At 27.0% G+C, this 19,480-nt stretch overlaps 1 long non-coding RNA gene across 1 annotated transcript in view; it reads right to left on the bottom strand.

Annotated features, from left to right (window-relative positions):
• LOC136083511 (uncharacterized) overlaps positions 1-19,480 on the bottom strand; it is a 65,071-nt gene that overhangs the window by 11,007 nt on the left and 34,584 nt on the right. Inside the window, exon 3 of the long non-coding RNA XR_010639901.1 lies at positions 1,235-1,364. This is a non-coding gene — a long non-coding RNA (uncharacterized LOC136083511). The remainder of the gene's footprint in view (positions 1-1,234; positions 1,365-19,480) is intronic.

The following is a 19,480-nucleotide window of genomic DNA, read 5'->3' as shown; positions in this document are numbered from 1 at the left end:
AGAATTCATTTGATGACCGTTATTAATTTCAATTTTAAAATAATTTATTTTTAATCTCAAAAATATGAAAGATTTTATTGTGTATAAATAACCTCTGTAATGATTTAGCAGATAATCGCGATCTGTTTTATTTACAATTAGATATTAAAATGCTGTTTAAAGTAGCTGGCAAAGAGTAAAACAAGGTAAATGAATGACGCAATAGACTTTCACTTAGCATAATGGTCAATCAATGGTTCAGACGTAATAGTCTGAAAGTTACAGAACTAAATTCATTCTGTTTCAAAAACCAAATAAAAAAAAGAATAAAAAATAAAATAAAATAACAAACAAAAACTTTTGTCGAAATTGCTTGCTTCAGTCGTTTATAACTGTGATGACGTTTATATTACTGTGATGACGTTTATATTACTGTGATGACGTTATAAAATTTAGTTAACAGCAAAATAAAAACACAAAAAATAGAAAAATAACGGAAAGAAAATAAAAAAATTTTTTATTTGGATACACTATTTACATTAAACAAACAGTGCAAGAATAGTAATGAATAAACTTTTTGAAGTCAATCGTGCAATTACAATGTAGCAATTGTGCAATTACAATGTAGCGGTGTGTCACCACTTATAGTTTGCATTCACTTTTTAAGCTTACAAGGAATTATATTAATAAATTCGCTACGAAAGCGGGCATTCAATATTATAATAAATTTATATATAAAATAGACATATAGTTAGGTAAATAGGTAGGTATTCTTTAAAATCGGAACGCTACTTTGATAAATCAAATTTTGTTTTGCGATTTTGCAGAAATTTGTTTTGGGGTCTGCAGAATTCCACACGGTTTTCCCGTATGTTTCAGCAGAAATTTTTAACAAAAGCAGAAAACAAAAATAAATGTGAATAGAAGTACAAACTCACAAAAGTATTCAAAGTTAAAGAAGTCATGATAAATATATATATAACATTTAAAATATCTAATGGAAGTAACAAAAACTAAAAGTCCTCTCTTAACTTTGACTTTTAACTTATGTTTTAACAATTTTTTAATAATTTGTTGATTCAAAGTTGCGACAACTGACTTCTTTATTAACTCTTTTGGGTAGTTTTGAAACTATTTTATATTTTTATGAATATGTTATATGGAAGCACACACATATGATTTAGGTGTAAAGTAGGACAAACTTATTCATTATTTTACATCATACTTTAAAGTTAAATTTAAATAAAAGAAAAACCTGAATACATCCAGATCTTTGATAGATAATAGACGTTGTCATTAAAAACCTGTGTGTATCGTCGAGAGTCTTGTAAAATCTTTGATTATTGAAAAAGAAGTAATTTTGAGAGCATCTGTGATATCTGGTACTGAAAAATTATAAACATTTGTCAAAAACAAGTTACAAATATTTTCAAAACTCAAAGTTTTAAACAAAAAAAAATTTTACTATAAACTATTCTATTTTTATTTTTAATTTTCATCAAAACAAAAAAAACAAAAAAAAATAGAGACCGAGTAAACAAGTCTAACCTGAACTTGAATATACTTAGTGCACTATAACAGTAGTGGTTAGATCATTTGTCTTCTTTGGATCGTATTATTAAGTAAAAACAGAATTAAAATAAAATATTACCTGCTGTTAATATTGGGATTTGTTTTAAACACGAAACAAATTTTTAAAAAAGATTTAGTTGTTTAATTTTAATGTCCCGAAAAAAGAATTACCGATTCCATTTAAACAAAAGAAATAACCAATGCAATTTTATGTAACTTAAGTTTTGTTTACTTATATACAATATACTCTTAAGTCTAGGTAGTCATAAATGTTTTATAACTTTTTGTTTTGATTTACATTTTGATTTGATTTGATAAAGTACCTTATGTTGATTATTAATTAAAAATGATTAACAATCAAGTAGTTCAGAAAAATAGGTAACTTCATTCCTTGCATTACTATATGACAACTGCGTAAAAATAAGACAACCGCGCATATATAAGACTACCACGCAAATATATGACAACTGCAGAACAGTTTCTATGTGCCGAACCATAATCAGATTGACATTAGTTACCTTGAATGTCGAAGTGTATATATATAACCAAAAAAAGTTTGAATATGAAAGCAAAAATGGATTTTTTCCTAATAAATTCAAGTTGGAAAAGATTATGTATAAATATTCGTGGTTTATATAAATATTCATTGCTACATTAAATATGCAAATATTGGTTAAGTGGAAAAATACAATTTAAAAATATTAACTTGTTGCACGTCATTTAAAAAAAAGTTACACACATACAAAACCTAATTTAGTTTAATGGTTTTAGCAAATATCAGTGTAATGTTTTTAATGTTCTTTATTTTATGTAAGATAAGCTTAACCTAATATTTTTGATAGTTTATATGCAGAGCCGTGGCTAGGCTACCCCACACCGCCAATTAAGGAGGACCCCATATGCAACTTTAGGGGCCATTTTCAAAACCTAAGAAGCATTTATTTTTTTTATTTTTAAGTAACACCTCGTGGAAAAACTTTTAATTTTTAAGGGTTCTAATGGAGGAGGTAGAGGGGGCCTCGGATCGACTAGCCACGGCATTGTTTATTTGAAACAAAGTACATAAATAATTACAAATTAGAAATAGTCTCATCCAGCAACCTTATTACCAAACTTCTAGAAAAATATTTTGTTTTGTGGCGCTATTTATTAAAATCAAAAAGTTTCAAAATTTTTTTCAAAAACAAAATTCTACCACTAACATTTTATTCTCACACAAATTAGTTGGCAAATTCTTTGTCACAAAAATTAGTTGGCAAATTTTTTATTCTCAAAAAGCTTTATAGTCTTTAATTATAGTCAACAAACTTTTTATTGTCGAAAAGCTTTATAGTCTTTAATTATAGTCAACAAACTTTTTATTGTCACAAAAATTAGTTGATAAACTTTTTACTGTCATTAAAATAATATTGTAATCTTTATAGAAAAAATAATTTTAAAAATTTTTTTCAAGTTTTGCGATAGTTGCAGTGGTAATAATACGGTGATTTGTTAACTTTTTCTGTCGGAGTTAAATAATTCCGACAGAAAAAGTCGCAATTTTAAAACAATAGTTGTAATAAAACTGTATAAAAGCAGTGCCTTTTCCTTGTTTATTTGTCCCTGTTTCATCTGGTAATTAGTTCACGATTCCCTTGGTTATTAGTTTCTTGATTATTCATTTATTTGTTTTTTGATTCGTCAGTCACAGTGCCGTGTTATATAAATAAAATCTAGATGGCCCGGGCTAAAATAAGACAAAACGTGCTTCACCGCTATGTCCCGAATATAGGTATTTGGTATTATTTGTTATTTTCAATGAAAACATTTTTTTATTTTTTTATAACAATATTGATACATAAATTTAATAACATTACATGTAAAAATAAATGTTAATCAATTTGTAAAAAATATATGATACCGTTTTATTCGAAGATGTGTTTTAAGCTGGACATTTTTTGGTTTTCTTTGTTTGTTTTTTTCTAAACTTTCCAATGACTTTTTGAGATTTGTTCAAAGTGTCTTTCAAAAAAACACATATATTTACAGTGACGATGACTTGACGATAGTAACTAAGTAATTAAAATTATTTTTTAATTTTTTTGTTTTGTAATTGAAAATTTATCTTTAACTATGCATATCGCTTTTCTTTAAAATTTTAAATTTTAAAAGTTTTTATGAAGAATTAATAAGGTACGTGCGTAAGGTATGGAGGTATACAATAGCAGCTGTTTTTTTACCGAGTTATTCTTTGAACAAGTAATTTTTATTTAATTTAGGATAAGAAATATGAAGAAGAAATATAATACAAATAAAACTTTATTGTTGGCTAGTTTTTATAAAGTTTTTAAAATTTTTCATTACAATAAAATTTAGGGAATGTCTTTTAATTGATTGAATTGTATTACTTTATTTGTGTTCATTATATTTTACAATAAAACAAAGTTTAAGGAATATTTTTATGCCGACCCTTTTACTTTATATTGTAAATTTAAAACAGAATATTTGGAGAAAAGATAAAACCCGATTATAAGTACGTTACTTATTTCTTTTTTTCTTTGTTTGTTTGTTGCAATATCCTTCCTTTAAAAACAATAAAAAGACTTTTACAACAATCTAAAAATAATCCTGTTTTGCGTTTATGATAATATTCCTGGTGCGCGATTAAACAGTGTCGCAACAACCGCAGAGTCAACAGGGGCAGCCATCTCCAACCTCGAAAAAAAAAAATTGGACTTTTATTTTAATTTACTAATAAAACAGTTTAGTTTTATGTGTTATGAATTCGATTCGAGGTAGCCACTCAAATAAATTTGATTTGACATGGACCCTCAAATGAATTTTATTTGATATGGGTTCTAAAAATCATCATTAGTACGGCGTGTTTAAAACGGAAAACAAGCATTATACCGTTCTTGCAATATTTTATTGGTTACTCAGTTTTTTGTATCACTACCTCGTATTTGTCAACTAAACTAAAAAAATTTTAATTTAATTAACAAACTAAAACTTTAATATTCCGTCTTAAAAAAATTCTGTTGATTTTTTTAAAGACGGAATATTAAAGCTTTTAATATTCCGTCTTTAAAAAATTTATAGAAATAAAATAAGATTAAAAAAAACCTTAAAATAATATAATTTATAATTTAATATCATAATCATTAGGTATATGCTTTTTTTTATTTTATTTTATCTGATTTCATTTCTGTAATTTGTGCTTTCTGGAATTGTTTTAACTTTAAACTGAAAATTTCTTGGGGTTAACAATAAATTATCCTTTTTAGACGACATAATGCGTTTTTAGGTAAAGTAGGTATTATTTTTAATTTTTTTATTTCCTAAATACTTGGTCAAACGCTAAACACATTTTAGTCCAAAGATACTTGTTAAATTTAAAAAAAAAAGTATATTTAAAATAAAAGAAAACACAACACAACTGTAGTCACTATCTTTCTTTCTAATTTACAGTGGCTTCATTTTAAGTCATTTTGTATTGTATCTTCTATCGCGAAAAAGACTCGATATTAAAAGAAAAAATGAAACAATCGCGAAAAAGACTCGATATTAAAAAACACAAAAAAGTCACAGTAAAATGAAGACGCAATAAACCAATAATAAAAATAAACTACAAATAAAACAAGGAAAAGAGAAAAGATCATTTTTTAGATATATTTTTGTAGTTTAAAGCATAAACAACACCTGGGTACTACGTTTTTAATTTTTTTTGTGTGAGTGTGACACTTTAATCAAAATGGTTACATAACAACGTATACTTGTGATATTTCAATCCTAATGATTACATAATAATGTATACTCGTGATATTTTGTTCATAAAGGTTACATAACAATGTATACTCGTAATATTTCAATCCTAATGGTTACATAACAATGTATACTTGTAATATTTCGATGATAACGATTACATGACAACGAATATTTGTGATATTTCGATCATATTTACATAATAACGTTAAATAAAATAAAAAACCACTAGTTTTATTGTTTTTTTATTTGGATAAATTTTAAAACAAAGACTTCTGGCTGTTTGTGGATATTTTTAAACTATTGACACGCTTGAGAAATACTGGAACGTGTTTTCTTTCCTGGAACGTTAAGGCGTAATTGATTTTGAATGATTCTCTCAACCTTACCTTCTTAATGTTCTTATGTGATTGCAAAAGTGTTTGGATATGTCCGATCAAACATGTTATGGCAGTATCGTCTTTATTCGGTTGCTCCGGATGTATCCCACTTGGTTTTAACACAGATTTTTTTTTAAATATATTTTTTATAAACTTTTTTTAATTCCAATACCCAGAAATAATAAACGGTAGGCACAAATAAATTTTAGAGAGGAGGAAACATGAGATCTTGTATGTTGTTGTTTTAAAAATAATGTATGCAATTAGTTTGTTTCCAAATAAACAATGTATAAAATAGCGCTAATTTACAATAATTATATTCTTTAACTTTAAAGATAAAAATTTTGATTAAAATGAAATTATTATGGTAAATTATAATGGATTCTAGTTATAAAAATCAAGGGTTACTACTTATGTGTTTGCAGTAGATCAATCTGTCAGAGATAATAACCTAGTAAGCACAGATCGTTTTTAAAACGTTTGAAAAACGTTAATATTCGTTTAATAAGTTTTTTAACCTTTTAAAAACGTCCTGTGCTTACTGGGAAAGAGAAATATTAGAGAGAAATTTAAACCCACAATTCTTAACGCTCACCACCACAATAAAAAAAAATAATAATAAGTCAATTAAGCATTATGTTTTGGTAGTAACTTAAATTACAGATATACATTTAAAATAACTTTTTCTAAAAGTTGTTAAAATACATATCTATGTTTTGGTTCTTATCATAAATGCATATCTAAATGTTTTCTGTAAATAGTTCTTCATGTAAATAGATTTTATATAAACAATTCTTTGTGTAAACAGTTTTTTTACGTAAATAGTTATTTGTGTATATAGTTTTTCATATAAAAAGTACTTCATTAAAATAGTTCTTCATGTAAACAGTTCTTCAAGTCAATAGATCTTCATGTAAATAATGCGGTTCTTGAGTAATTTCGGACGGAAGCAAAAAAAGTGGACAAAAAATCAAAACGAAAAAAAGTAAAAGAATTATAATCAATTTTTAATGTATATAAATAGTTAATAACCATCAGGTTTATAACATTTTAAAAATTTTCTTCCATCTTATTATTTAATTCCATCCTTTAAAATAAATCTTTTATCTTTTGATCGGTCACTAGATTCAAAGATAATCTCATTTTAATAAGGTTTATTGAAAAACATCTATTTATTGAATTACATCAACAATCCAGGTACAAAAAGTAATTTTTAAAATATAAAAACAGAAGACCCTAACCCTTTATTAAATTGCTAAACTTTCATTACTATTCTGTTTAATAAAAAACACTTATAATTCGTCTATAGGACTATAAAAACACTCTTTAATTTGACTTTATTTCTTTTTTGTTTGTTTGTTTGTTGTTTTTTTAATATTGTCGCAACTCGCAAACTTCAGAGAAGACGATATTTTGTCTGATTTTTCGCGCGAATTAAGGCGTTTTTGTCCTAGTTTGAATAATCATGCCGAATAATATCTTAATTACTTATTTTTGACGGGGGTAGCGCTTTTTAAAATAAAGAAATGGATTAATTTAAAAGAATAAATTAAAAGCATGCTCTCAAATAAAAAAAGTTTAAGGCAAAAGCAATTTTGTCATACTAAACTTTGACTTAAACTGTGGTTAGTTCTAAATTAACCGCAAACGGACGCTTTATTTACAAAGTTTACAAGGAAATTACAAGGAAAGCTAAATATGGCAAATAAAAATTTCAAATAAAATTTAAAAAAAAAATAAAATATATTATAAATTATTTTTCATATTTTTTTAATCGAACTCTCTTAAAAGAAACTCTTATATTTTTAATGGCTTATTTATAAAACTTAAAATAGATTTCAATCATTCATATTTAAATTCAACACTTTTTTTTCAAACTGATAAGTTTCTACTTAATGCCCGACTAATCAGATCCTATCCTAAATAATCAGATCCCGACTTAAATAACTTTAGTAAAGTAGTTATTTTACAAAAAACTGTTTTTGTAATTATACCAATAAAATAAATGAATTTTTGTATTGAAAAAATTTTAACACTTTGCAATCAAATTTTGAAAGCTTTTTTTAAAAAGAATCATTTAGTATTTTTTTTTTAATTTTTCAATTTCATTTTTATTAAGGTACCCCAAAATGTCCTTAAGGTCTTTTCACAGAGCGCCGCGGATGAGCGTTTAACCGGGAGTTCACGCCTCTCTCCAAACTGATGTCACAAAACTTGCACAGAGGTGGGGTTTGAACCACAGATCCTTTGTTTCTGAGGTAAGTGCGCTACCACAGCGCCACGGCTGCTCGTTTCTGAAATATTTTGCATGTTTGAAACCTGGTGCAACTCTGATAACAATCTTTCACTTTTAAAACTCAAATACCAATTTTCCCTGTTTTAATGTAATTTTCTATGAGCGCAAAAATAATTGATGCGGTAATTTACCTAAGTAAGGAATTGTTTTGCGATATATTACCAGGCCTAAAAAGAGTTTTGAAAGAGGATGAAAAAACTGAAATCTTTTCACAAAACAAAAAATAAGTATAATTTGTTGCACCCACACACAATGGACGTCCTACGACGTCCATTGGACATACCATTTGGTCTGGTCGACCACGTTTAAAATAGGATGTTCTGGGACGTCTACTTTCTCCGCGGTTCAAAGCGTTGGGGAGAGTTGAAATAAATAATAAATTGTATTAGCGCAAAGAGTACTATAAGAGAACTATAACTTTATATGAGAGCTATAAGTTTATATTGTTTAACTTAACTATATAAAGTTAGTTATTTAATGCTAAGTTATAATTTAATATACAATATTATCTATTTATATTGCTTTTTGAATTCATATTACAAATATAGACTTCAAACGCTCGTCATAGAGACAAAAAGATAATATATAAGCATATATATATATATATATATATACTTATTTATAGCATATATATATAATATATATATGCTAATATATATATTATATATATATGCATATATATATATATATATATATATATATATATATATATATATATATATATATATATATATATAATATATATATATATATATATATAATATATATATATATACATATATATATATATATATATATATATATATATATATATATATATATATATATATATATATATATATATATACATGTATGTATGTATGTATGTATGTATGTATATATAGTTTTTCCCGATTAAATTATTCAATAGTCTATTATTAAAAAACAAAAAATTTTGTTTTTACGAAAAGTAAGAATAATAACAATAATGAAATAAAATTTTATAAAATTTTATAAATTTGATTAATTCCTTTTTTGTCGGAAGCTTTATTTCAGCTATTATAAGAAAGTACCAACAAATAAAATGTTCACTTTTATTAAAACCTTGTAAGTAACTCTAAGTTATAAAATGGGATACTTTGTGAGCAACCAAAATAACGTAACCTACATTTCTGTTTTTGATATAACTTTTTTATTACTCAAAATTACTTGAAAAAATACGTAGAACACGTCTAGTATTAGTAAATAAATGTTTAAAAACAAAATAATTTTTCTCAAGCCTAGAATCTACCCTTAAAATAACTATTCAACTTAAAAATCCAAAACTAAAAAGTACTTTTTATTAAGACTTTTTAGATATTTTGACTGTCACAGAAAGATTGTTACTTTTAGGTACTAAAAATGTTGCTGCAATTACTTTCATGCAGGTTTAATGTATATATATAAATATATATATATATATATATATATATATATATATATATATATATATATATATATAAGTATATATACATATATATATATATATATATATATATATATATATATATATATATATATATACATATAAGTATATATACATATATATATATATATATATATATATATATATATATATATATATATATATATATATAAACCTCTTCATTTCCAACAAGGCTGCAAGCAACTATCATTAGAGTTGAAAGTTAGTGGAAGAGAAAAGATGAAGTTTTAAAAGCAAGATAACGATCATCAGACTTAAAAGATTGCAATTTATATAAATCAGGAAAACAAAATGAAAGGAGCGAATTCCAAAGAACTGATTTTTGAGGAAAAAAACTAGACGAATAAGAATTTTTAGAGCACTTAGGAACAGTCACAGTTAAAGGATGAAACTTACTTGATTGACGAGTAACACGAGAATGAATTTTAGTAGATGGCACATGAAACGCTTGCTCCTTAGAGCAGCGCCCATTATAGTATTTATAGAAAAGAGAAAGAGAAGCAACATTACGATAATGTGACAATGGTTGTAGGTTGGCTGCAAGTGCAGGTCCAACTATGTTTACAATTATGTTATATACTTTTAATTTATATTATATAGTATGTTAAAGAGTGTTTATCTTAAATTTTTATATTTAAAAATTTTAACACTTATATTGTAACCGAGTTTTTTTTATTGTTTTTTCTTTTACAAAATACAATTCTCAGAATCTTTTTTATTTTAAACTTGTTAGAGTCATACGAGCTGTAATGTCATTCAATTCATAAGAGCATAAAATTGAAAATACAGTAGGTTGAATATTCAGTAGGTTGAAAATTCAGTAAAAATGCAGTAGGTAAACGATTTAGTAGGTTTGAAAATTCAGACAAAAATGCAGTAGGTAAACGATTTAGTAGGTCAGAAAATTAGTAATTAGTAAGTTTTAATTAGTGTAAATATAAAAATCAAAAACTGTCGATTGAAAACCAAAAACGTCATAATCTACGATTTACAAAATTTCAAAGTTAGGTTGAGTTATAGACCACTCATAAGAGTTGCTCCATGAAACGATTATGAAACGACTATGAAACAATTATGAAACGATTGTGGCTCTCGTTTATTTTCTTTTATATATCTATAATCTTATTGTAATATAAATGTTTCTTATAATCTTATTGTAAATGTTTCTTTGTAATTTTTATCTATTTTATAGACAGCAAACCACAAATATGAAAAAAAAAAAAAAAGTTTTTGTTGTTGTTGTTTTTTTGATTTTGGTATAAGATAAGGTAATGAAAGTATTTTGAAACACCTTATCTTTGACGAATTTAAGATTAAACCTCTACTGAGCAAATTATGATATTTTTCTTTAAAAAAATATTGTTTTGCAAAAAATAATCAGAAAGCTAGCTTTAATATAGGATCATGCAAACCTTCATTATAACTTTATCAATTTTGGTAGATGATAATTTTAGTACATAAATATTTTGTAAACAGTATTAACCATCGTATTTATACCTATTGTATTTATCGTATTTATACCTTATCGTATTTTATACCTATTGTTGTTTACGGGAAAAATTTAGATGTACTTTAAGACATTATTTCCTATTTTTAGTTTGAAAGTTAAAAGCGCTTAAACATTTAGTTTAAGGAAAGCAAAAATTATCAAGTTTAAGAATTTTTTTAAAAAGAATGTAAATGTTATTTCTGTAAATTCCATTGTTGGTGATCAGCGATATTTTAAAACGAGCTGCTCCAAATAAAATATGTTTTTGCTGGTGTATTTAATTTTGAACTGTATTTTTATTTAAACTATACTCATTATTTTTATTATCAGAATTTTGCGTTTCATTATTTTATTTTATTTTTTTTGATTTGTATTAATATTTGGTTAATTAACATATTTATGTAATATTATAATAGGCCGGATGAATAAAAACTCGGTAATTGGTCAGCTTTACATAAACAAAGTAATTCAATAATTCAATAATACTCAGTAATTGGTCAGCTTTACGTAAAAAAAACTTGAATAATTTTTTCAAATTTTTATTCACGTAAAGCTAAACAATTCTCAGAGTTTTTGAAGTAAATTGCTTAGCTTTACGTGAATAAAAATTTGAGAGAGTTTGCTAAAAATTTTATTCACATAAAGCTGAACAATTACATTAAAAACTCTAAGTAAAAGCAATTGCTTTTTTTTATTCACCAGGCCTAATTATTATCCCTATAAGAGTTGTCATACGGTATAATTAGTTGTAATAATTTTTTTTTACAAAAAATTAAAAAAAAAATTTATAGGGGATTTTTTTACCTAAAAAAAAAGTGTGCTACGGTTTTAGCCCATTATAGGAACTATCAAGTAAAAGGGGTCAAGATGGCGAACGTTTTGAAAACCCTGCTAAACTATCAGTCACCTAGCAATAATACTTTGTCAGTAATTTTTTTTATTATAATGATTTATTTTCTTCATAAACTTTTAGTTTGCAAGTTAAAGATTTTGTTATAAAAACTAAAATATATAAATCATAAGTTTGTCATCTTGTCACTTGACAGGGACAAAATGACTTGTTAAGGTTTTCCTGTCTTCAATCTTTAAAATTTTTTAAAAACTATCAGTTACTTTAACTAAAGTAACACAAAATAAACACGGATCACAAAAACTATCCCTAAAAAAGTGACAGTTGAACTACACCACTCTTTAAAAGTGACACCTGAACTACGCCATTGATTAAAAGTGACACCTGAAGCACACCATTTATTAATAATAACCGAAAGCGAGGTACTTTTTTATGCGCAAAAAACAAACTTATGCGTATAAATTACAATTGGTTCTTTTTAAATAATAAAATAAAAATATATAAAAAGAACCAATTGGTTTTATAAAATACAAGATAAAAATACAGTTTTTATCTTGTATTTAATAATTTATAATATAATCTTGTATATTGTCATTTTTAAATTTTTTTGTTGAGTTATAAAAAAACTGTCTCTTCTATTTGCTATGAGGCTTATAATAATATTAAATTTTTTTCTTAAAATTGTTGCCAATATAGATAGCAAAAAACTTTTAATAAGTTTTGCACTTAATAGTATATTAATAATCATTTTTATAGCTTAGACTATTTTACACCGGGGATTAGGTAAGTTTATAAAGGTTTTGTTTTTTTTGAGGCCCCAATAAAAATCAATGCATTTGGTACATCTATTGAACATCCTCAGACGCCTCAAGTAGGACGTCCTTTCAGGCCGTTTTTGACGTATCGTCTATCTTCTGACCGAATTAAAACCAACGAAAATAACGCGATTGCCAGCTGTTTCAATTAAAAATATTACAATAGAGCAGCCGAGGCGCAGTGGTATGGCACTTGCCTTAGAAACAAAGGATCCGTGTTTCAAATCCCACCTCTGGGCAAGTTTGGCGATATTGGTTAGGAAGAAGGCGTGAACATCCTATTAAATGCTCATCCGCGGTGCTCTGTGATAAGACCGTAAGGACTTCTTGGGGCACCTAAATAAAATTAAAAATAAATAAATAACTGATTTTTTAACCTGTTTTTTTTCTCTATTAATCTAGGCACGTAATATTATTTCATAAAAGAATTGTTTAAAAATCAGATTATTACTAGAGCTCATTTAAAACCATTCTTAAAAAAATAATTTACACTCTATATAACAAATGCTTCATTAATAACATATTCTCAATCAATAATTTATGCTTCATCAGCAGTTTATGTTCTATCAATAATTTATGCTGCATCAATAATTTATGTTCCAACATTAAACTTATATAATATTGAGAAATAATTTGCTAGATTATTGATCAATCGTCAATAGATTATTGGTAAAACATAGACCATTAATTGAACATAAATTATTGATATAACATAGAATATTGATGGACCATAAATTATATATGGAGCATAGATTATTGATAGAGCATAGATTATTTATCTCCATCAATAGTTTATACTCTATCAATAATTTATGCTTCATTAATAATTTATCAATAAAATAATTAAAAACTTTAAAAAATATTCTACTCTAATTTAATCGAGTTGAATAAACTTAAATCAAAATGAACGTTGGAAATTTTTAGGGAAATCTCTGACATCTAGAAACAAAAAACAAGCGGAATGACAAAGGTATTAAAATTAATGATGACACATACAATGACCAAAGAGTAATAGCTTTTAATTTTTTGTATCAATTTTTTATTTCAATTAGTTTATATCAATCTATTTAAATATGGATCAAAAACTAAAAACTTTGTTTTTAAGTTTAATTAGAGAAATTAAAGCTTTCCTTTTAAAATGTTTCTGATAAATTAGTTGGTCACGATGATATTTATTGCAACGTTATATTTGACTCTTGCAAAGTCACTAAATATATTCTATTTAAAATTTTACATTTTTAAAAAAAAAACAGAGATTTAAAAAAAAAAAATTTATAACAGCTCGAGTTTCAACGATATTCAAAGAAGCCAATCCAATCAATGTTGTAATTTTTTTTTCTGTTTTTTCTCAAGTGTTAGAAATTTATAAAACTTATTTTTTAAACATCTATGATTAGAATAATATACACAACTACAGTTAACAAGGATTCAAAAAAGTAATTTGATAGAATATAAAATATGCCTATATTTTATTGTATTGCAGTATTGCTGAATCTTTTAAAAAGTTCCAGAATACGCCAGTCAATTCTTTATACAACTGATCACAAAATTATCTTCGAAAAAATTGAGTAATATGGAATTAAAGTAAATGTTTCTTCATACCAAGTCTGTTTTATTTAATATGAAAATTATTGATAATTTCCGATTATAAAAACTTTTACTTTTTTGCAATTATCTTGTTTATTGTTATTGTTGTGTTGTTGTATTTATTTGTATTTCTTTGCGTCATTGTTGCGTTATTGTATTTATTTGTATTATTTTATTTATTTCTTGTTTATATGCTTATATTCTTGTTTATATGTTTATATTATTTGTATTATTTTATTGTATTTCTTGTTTATATGCGTTATTTAGTTGCGTTATTGTATTTATTTACTACATTAACTTAAAGTTGTACTATCAAGACTTTTAATAAAAGGAGGGAGAAGAGAATAAGATGGGGAGTGGGAAGCTTATATGCAGTTTCGTTATTGCATATTGCGTATTTATTTGTTACTAATTTGATTGTTACCATGCTGATTTTTAGATTAATTATCGTGGTACGCTCGACTCCTTAATACAAATGAAAGGAGGAGAGGGGGGGGGGGAACAAATTTAAAAATTTTTATTTCGACTTAAAAGATTGCAATTTATATTAATCAGGAAAACAAGAATAAGAGAGCGAATTAAAAAGATGTTCAAGAAAAGAACATAAGTGGCACGCGCCCATTATACTATTTATAGAAAAGAGAAAAAAAGCAACATTACAAAGATGTGACGATGGTTGGAGTTTGGTTGCTAATGAAGGTCCAACTATGTTTAAAATGTGTTTTTACACCATGTCTAAAAAAGAAAGTGCATAAAATTTATATAGAATTGAATCTGGAGTTGGAAAGTGGCATATACAATAAAGAGATGCAACCTTAGCAGATGCTAAATTTGCAATGGATTTGATATATAATTTCCAAGAACGATTAGAAGTAAGAGTTTATCTTTGAAGACGAAGGATAGACGACTGGTTGAGTGCATTATTATTCATAAATATAGGGAGATTATTGTGATAGGGGTTAGCTGAAAAAAATTTTAGTTTAGAGTTTTATCTGAGTAAAAGTTCACCTGCTGCTGGAATTAAAGTTCAACATGCTGTAGCAGAAATGAGATCCTTTTCAAGCTCAAATGTCCCATCCAAACAATCAGAGATGGTTTGCTTTTAATCAAGACAAGAATAAATAGTATTATCATCATCAACCAATGCCGCTTTCTTTTCTAATATTATCATCAAACAATGCCGTTTCTGGAAGATTGTTATAGTATATTAAAAAAGCATAGGGTCAAGGAAAGAACCTTTAGGAACCCGTGAAGTTACGATAAATGAGGAAGAGTGCTGTCCATCAAGGACAATATTTATACTACGATTGGTAAGGAAGGATTCAATAATCTTAAAGATGTTACCTGATACACCGCAAGAATAGAGCTTATGGAGAAGACCAGCATGCCAAACTTTAAAAAGGCTTTAGAAATATTTAGAGCGATAGCCTTAACTTTTCCACACCTATCTAATGCACAAGAAAACTTATCAGCTATTACCGTTAATAAATCAACAGAAGAAAGAGAACATCTTAATCCATATTGATTATCAGAAATAAATTTATCAGATTAAAGATGAGAGATTAAGTGTTTGTTAATTAAAGACTAATAGAGCAGTAGTTAACGAGCCCGATTGCTCTCCAGAATTTTTGAAAACAAGGACGACAGTTACTGCTTTCCAGCCAACTGGAAAACAAGACTCTGAAAATCTTGTTAAATAGTTTTGTATAGACAACAGCTCCGGAGAACATTTCTGCAAAACTGTAACTTCACCACAAGTTGTAGAAGAGTCTAAGCAAGAAATTACTTTAGATAGAGATGCTGGAGTGATTTGTATGTCAAGCAATGGATCAACCTGTTTGTCGGCTGTAACACGTAGGATGTGATTAGTGGAATCAGGAGATGAGATTGATAAAAACTTTTTAGCAAACTATTCAGTTTTGTCTTTAGGTGACCAAACAAAATCTGAACCATGCAAGAGTGAAAATAACAGATTTGCCCTTGTTATAGACACTCTAAAAGATTCTCCAGAAGTCTCTGGAGCCTAATTTCTGAGAAAAAATAAGAGATTTTGTGACTTGAAAATATCAGACTTTGGTGTTAGACAAAATCTTTTTACAATAGTTTTAAACAATAGTAAACATGCGTCTGTTTTCTAGTGATTTTTTTCGCGATAGATAAGGGAGTAATGACTACGATTGGAAATTGCTGCAGCACAATGAGAGGAAAACCATGAAAAAGAGTAAGACTTCACTTGAAATGATTGAGAGGGAATAAAATTTTCCATTCCGATCAGAATCCAAGAATAATAGGATATAAGAAGCACATTTGTCAGCAGGAAGACGAAGGATTTCATTCTAACGATGAAGAAGAATAAGACAACAGTTTTATAGAGATCAAACAGTGATTAGAAGCACCAAAGGGTGAATGAAACTGAGCACTGACTAGGATCAGAAACAAGACATATATCGAGTAGAAAAGGTAAATGATTCGGGTTGTCTGAAAAGCGAGTTGGAAAGTTGACTATTTGTGTTAGAGATTAGGAATTGTAAAAGTTGTGGACCTAATTGTTTTTGGAATCTCTGACACTTGAACAAAACCATTCAGCGTGATGAGCCAACAACAGCGATATTGGCTGAAGGATAAAAAGGAAGGGTTTGGTCAATTTGATCAGAAATAACATTGAAGAGAGTGCAACCTTGAGATGAAGAAGAGCAATACAGAACAAAGAGAAACACCATAGGGTAAAGTGGTGCTAAACAAAAGCACATAAAAGAACAGTCTATGGATTCAAACCTAGTTTCTCAACAAATGGCTGAATTCTTACGAAAGTAAATACCCAGGTCAAACATGTGACTATTTGAGTCTTTACAAACTAAAGGAAAATAACCATCATCTCTGAGATCACAAGATGAGACAGCTGAACTCAAATTAGTCTCACAAAGAGCAAGTAGGTCTGGTAAATTTTGCAAAAGATAAAACTCAACAAAAGAAAGGTTACTTCAAAGACCACAAGTGTTTGTAAATGATAGATGTAGAGAACTCAATGGCGATGGTTTTTAGTGTTTTATAGTTTTGATACTTTTAAAATTTCTCATCACAGATTTATTCATGCGTGATGATAATATTTTAACAACGCAAAATATTTATTAGCGTTTTGATAAAAACCGCTAGTTACTAATTACGATTATTTTCCTAATTATAAATAAGGAAAATAATCATAATTATCATATTTATCAATAAAAATTTATGCAGTTATAAAGTGTTTAAAAAATTATTTACATTAAATAAATCTAATTTTCTAAGTTTCTTGTGTTTCAAAATGATTTTTTAAACTTACCATTATTTTATTACAGTCATGTATCTCTAAGTTTACAGTAAAACCCAAAAAAACTTTGAAAACAAAAATTAGAATTTTATATCGAAAAACAAAATTATCAATGGCTTTAAAAATTTTTAATTTATTACTATAAGTTTTTTATAGCTTTGCGTTATAATTATAGTTAAATAATGAAAAAAATTTTTGAAATAATATATAAGAACCATTTTAAAACACATTGTTGCAACTTACCCCTGTTGCAACTAGCTCCAGTCTCCCCATATTACTTTATTACATGTACTTACTTTAATTACATATTATTACTAACAATAAAACTAACAATAAAATAATGTATGGCAACATGTTGATAAAATAAGTTTGTATCATTTTCAACTAGACTCATATTCATTTGAAAATTTCAAGTTTCATAGTATTGTCATTGAGCGTTCAAAAACTATGACCATATAAAGTTTAAACCCACCTCAATTTTAGGGGGTTGCAAATTTTGCATGGTCATAATTTTGTTACGCTGAGAGATAATACAATGAAACTTAAAACTTATTTATGATGATTATATATCTGGTTAAGAATAGTAAAAAAATTCTTTATAAACTAGTGACCCTCGCGTTTGGGGTGGGGGCAGAGGATGAAAATTTAGAGCTTTTCTTGTTCCCAGCCAGAAATCTTCGCAATTTTTTGCCAAGCATCATTATTTGACATAAGTATAAACATAAAAATGTTTAGAGTTTGCTCAATGTCTGGAAGTTAGCTATCTCAAGCACCAAAGAAGGCTGGATCCGTAACTGAACAACTGGTGTCAAAACTTGACTAGTAAATAAGTAGTACTATGTAGTATATATAACTTCTCTAGGTTACTAGCTATAAAAACAAATGTTTGAAAGACAAACGTTTGTTTTTATAACTGATAATGTTCTAAAATCAAATGTTCTAAGATCAAATATTTACTGAATGTTTCTGACATCTTCTAGTAGCATATCTTATACACACGTCTAATGGATTGTATCAATATTTAATTACATTTGCAAACTGTTATCTATTATTTGATTGGTGGTTGAAGATGTTGCAGCATGTGTGAGAAAAGAACAACAACAACCCCTTCTAAAATTAGATGTTCAAAAAGATTTTTGGATCCTTTAGCTTTCCTTAGAAATTTCATATTTCGGGAAATTGAAACAGATATTATTTTTCAAGCATACTTTTATGATATCGGATGAAAAATGCAAAGCCAAATTATCTCCATTAACAATTTTACTCTTGTAAAAACTAATGTTTCTGGTGTAAAAGTTGTAGGAATGCTTATTTTTTTTAAATCTTCAAGGCCACGCTTAAAAAATACTATTTTAGAGCCTAGGTTATATTTGCTTACATTTGTCATAGTCCAATATATTAGTATTATTTTTTGTAGTCATGCAAAATCCCTTGTTTTTCCAACAAGGAATTTTGCGTGGCTTTTTCTGGATATGATGCATACAATCGACTACTTGGATTACAAGTTAAATAACAGTTTAAATTCTTACATTCCTTGAAATCGTTTATTACAAGAAATGTGATTTTAGAAACTTGTATGTTTACTAATATTGTATGCCTTTACGTCTTTTTTAACTAGAAATAATTGTTCAAAACATCAAAAAACTACAGTAGGATTAAAATTTCATTACGTCTTTTTTAACTAGGGGGCTGTTCATTCACTACGTCAACAAAACATGCGGCCGTGGCGCAATGGTTAGAGCGCTTGCTTTATAAGCAGGAGATCCAGGTTCGAAACGAGCTCTGGACAAATTTTCGCGTCACGGTAGGGAAGGAGGCGTGAACTTCCTGGTTAAATGCACTTCCGCGGTGCTCTGTGACAAGACCGTTAGGACTTCTTGGGGCACCTAAAATAAAAAAAATTAAAAAAAAAAAAAAAAAACAAGGGTAGGGGGGTCTGAAAATTCTTGACAATTTTTGACTAGGAGGGGGGGGGGGGGAGGAGGTCAAGAAAAGTTGA

Source organism: Hydra vulgaris, chromosome 08, assembly GCF_038396675.1.
Source record: "Hydra vulgaris chromosome 08, alternate assembly HydraT2T_AEP".
Lineage (NCBI taxonomy): Eukaryota > Metazoa > Cnidaria > Hydrozoa > Anthoathecata > Hydridae > Hydra > Hydra vulgaris.
Note: the sequence above shows the minus strand (reverse complement) of the source record. Positions and strands in the feature narration are given on the sequence as shown.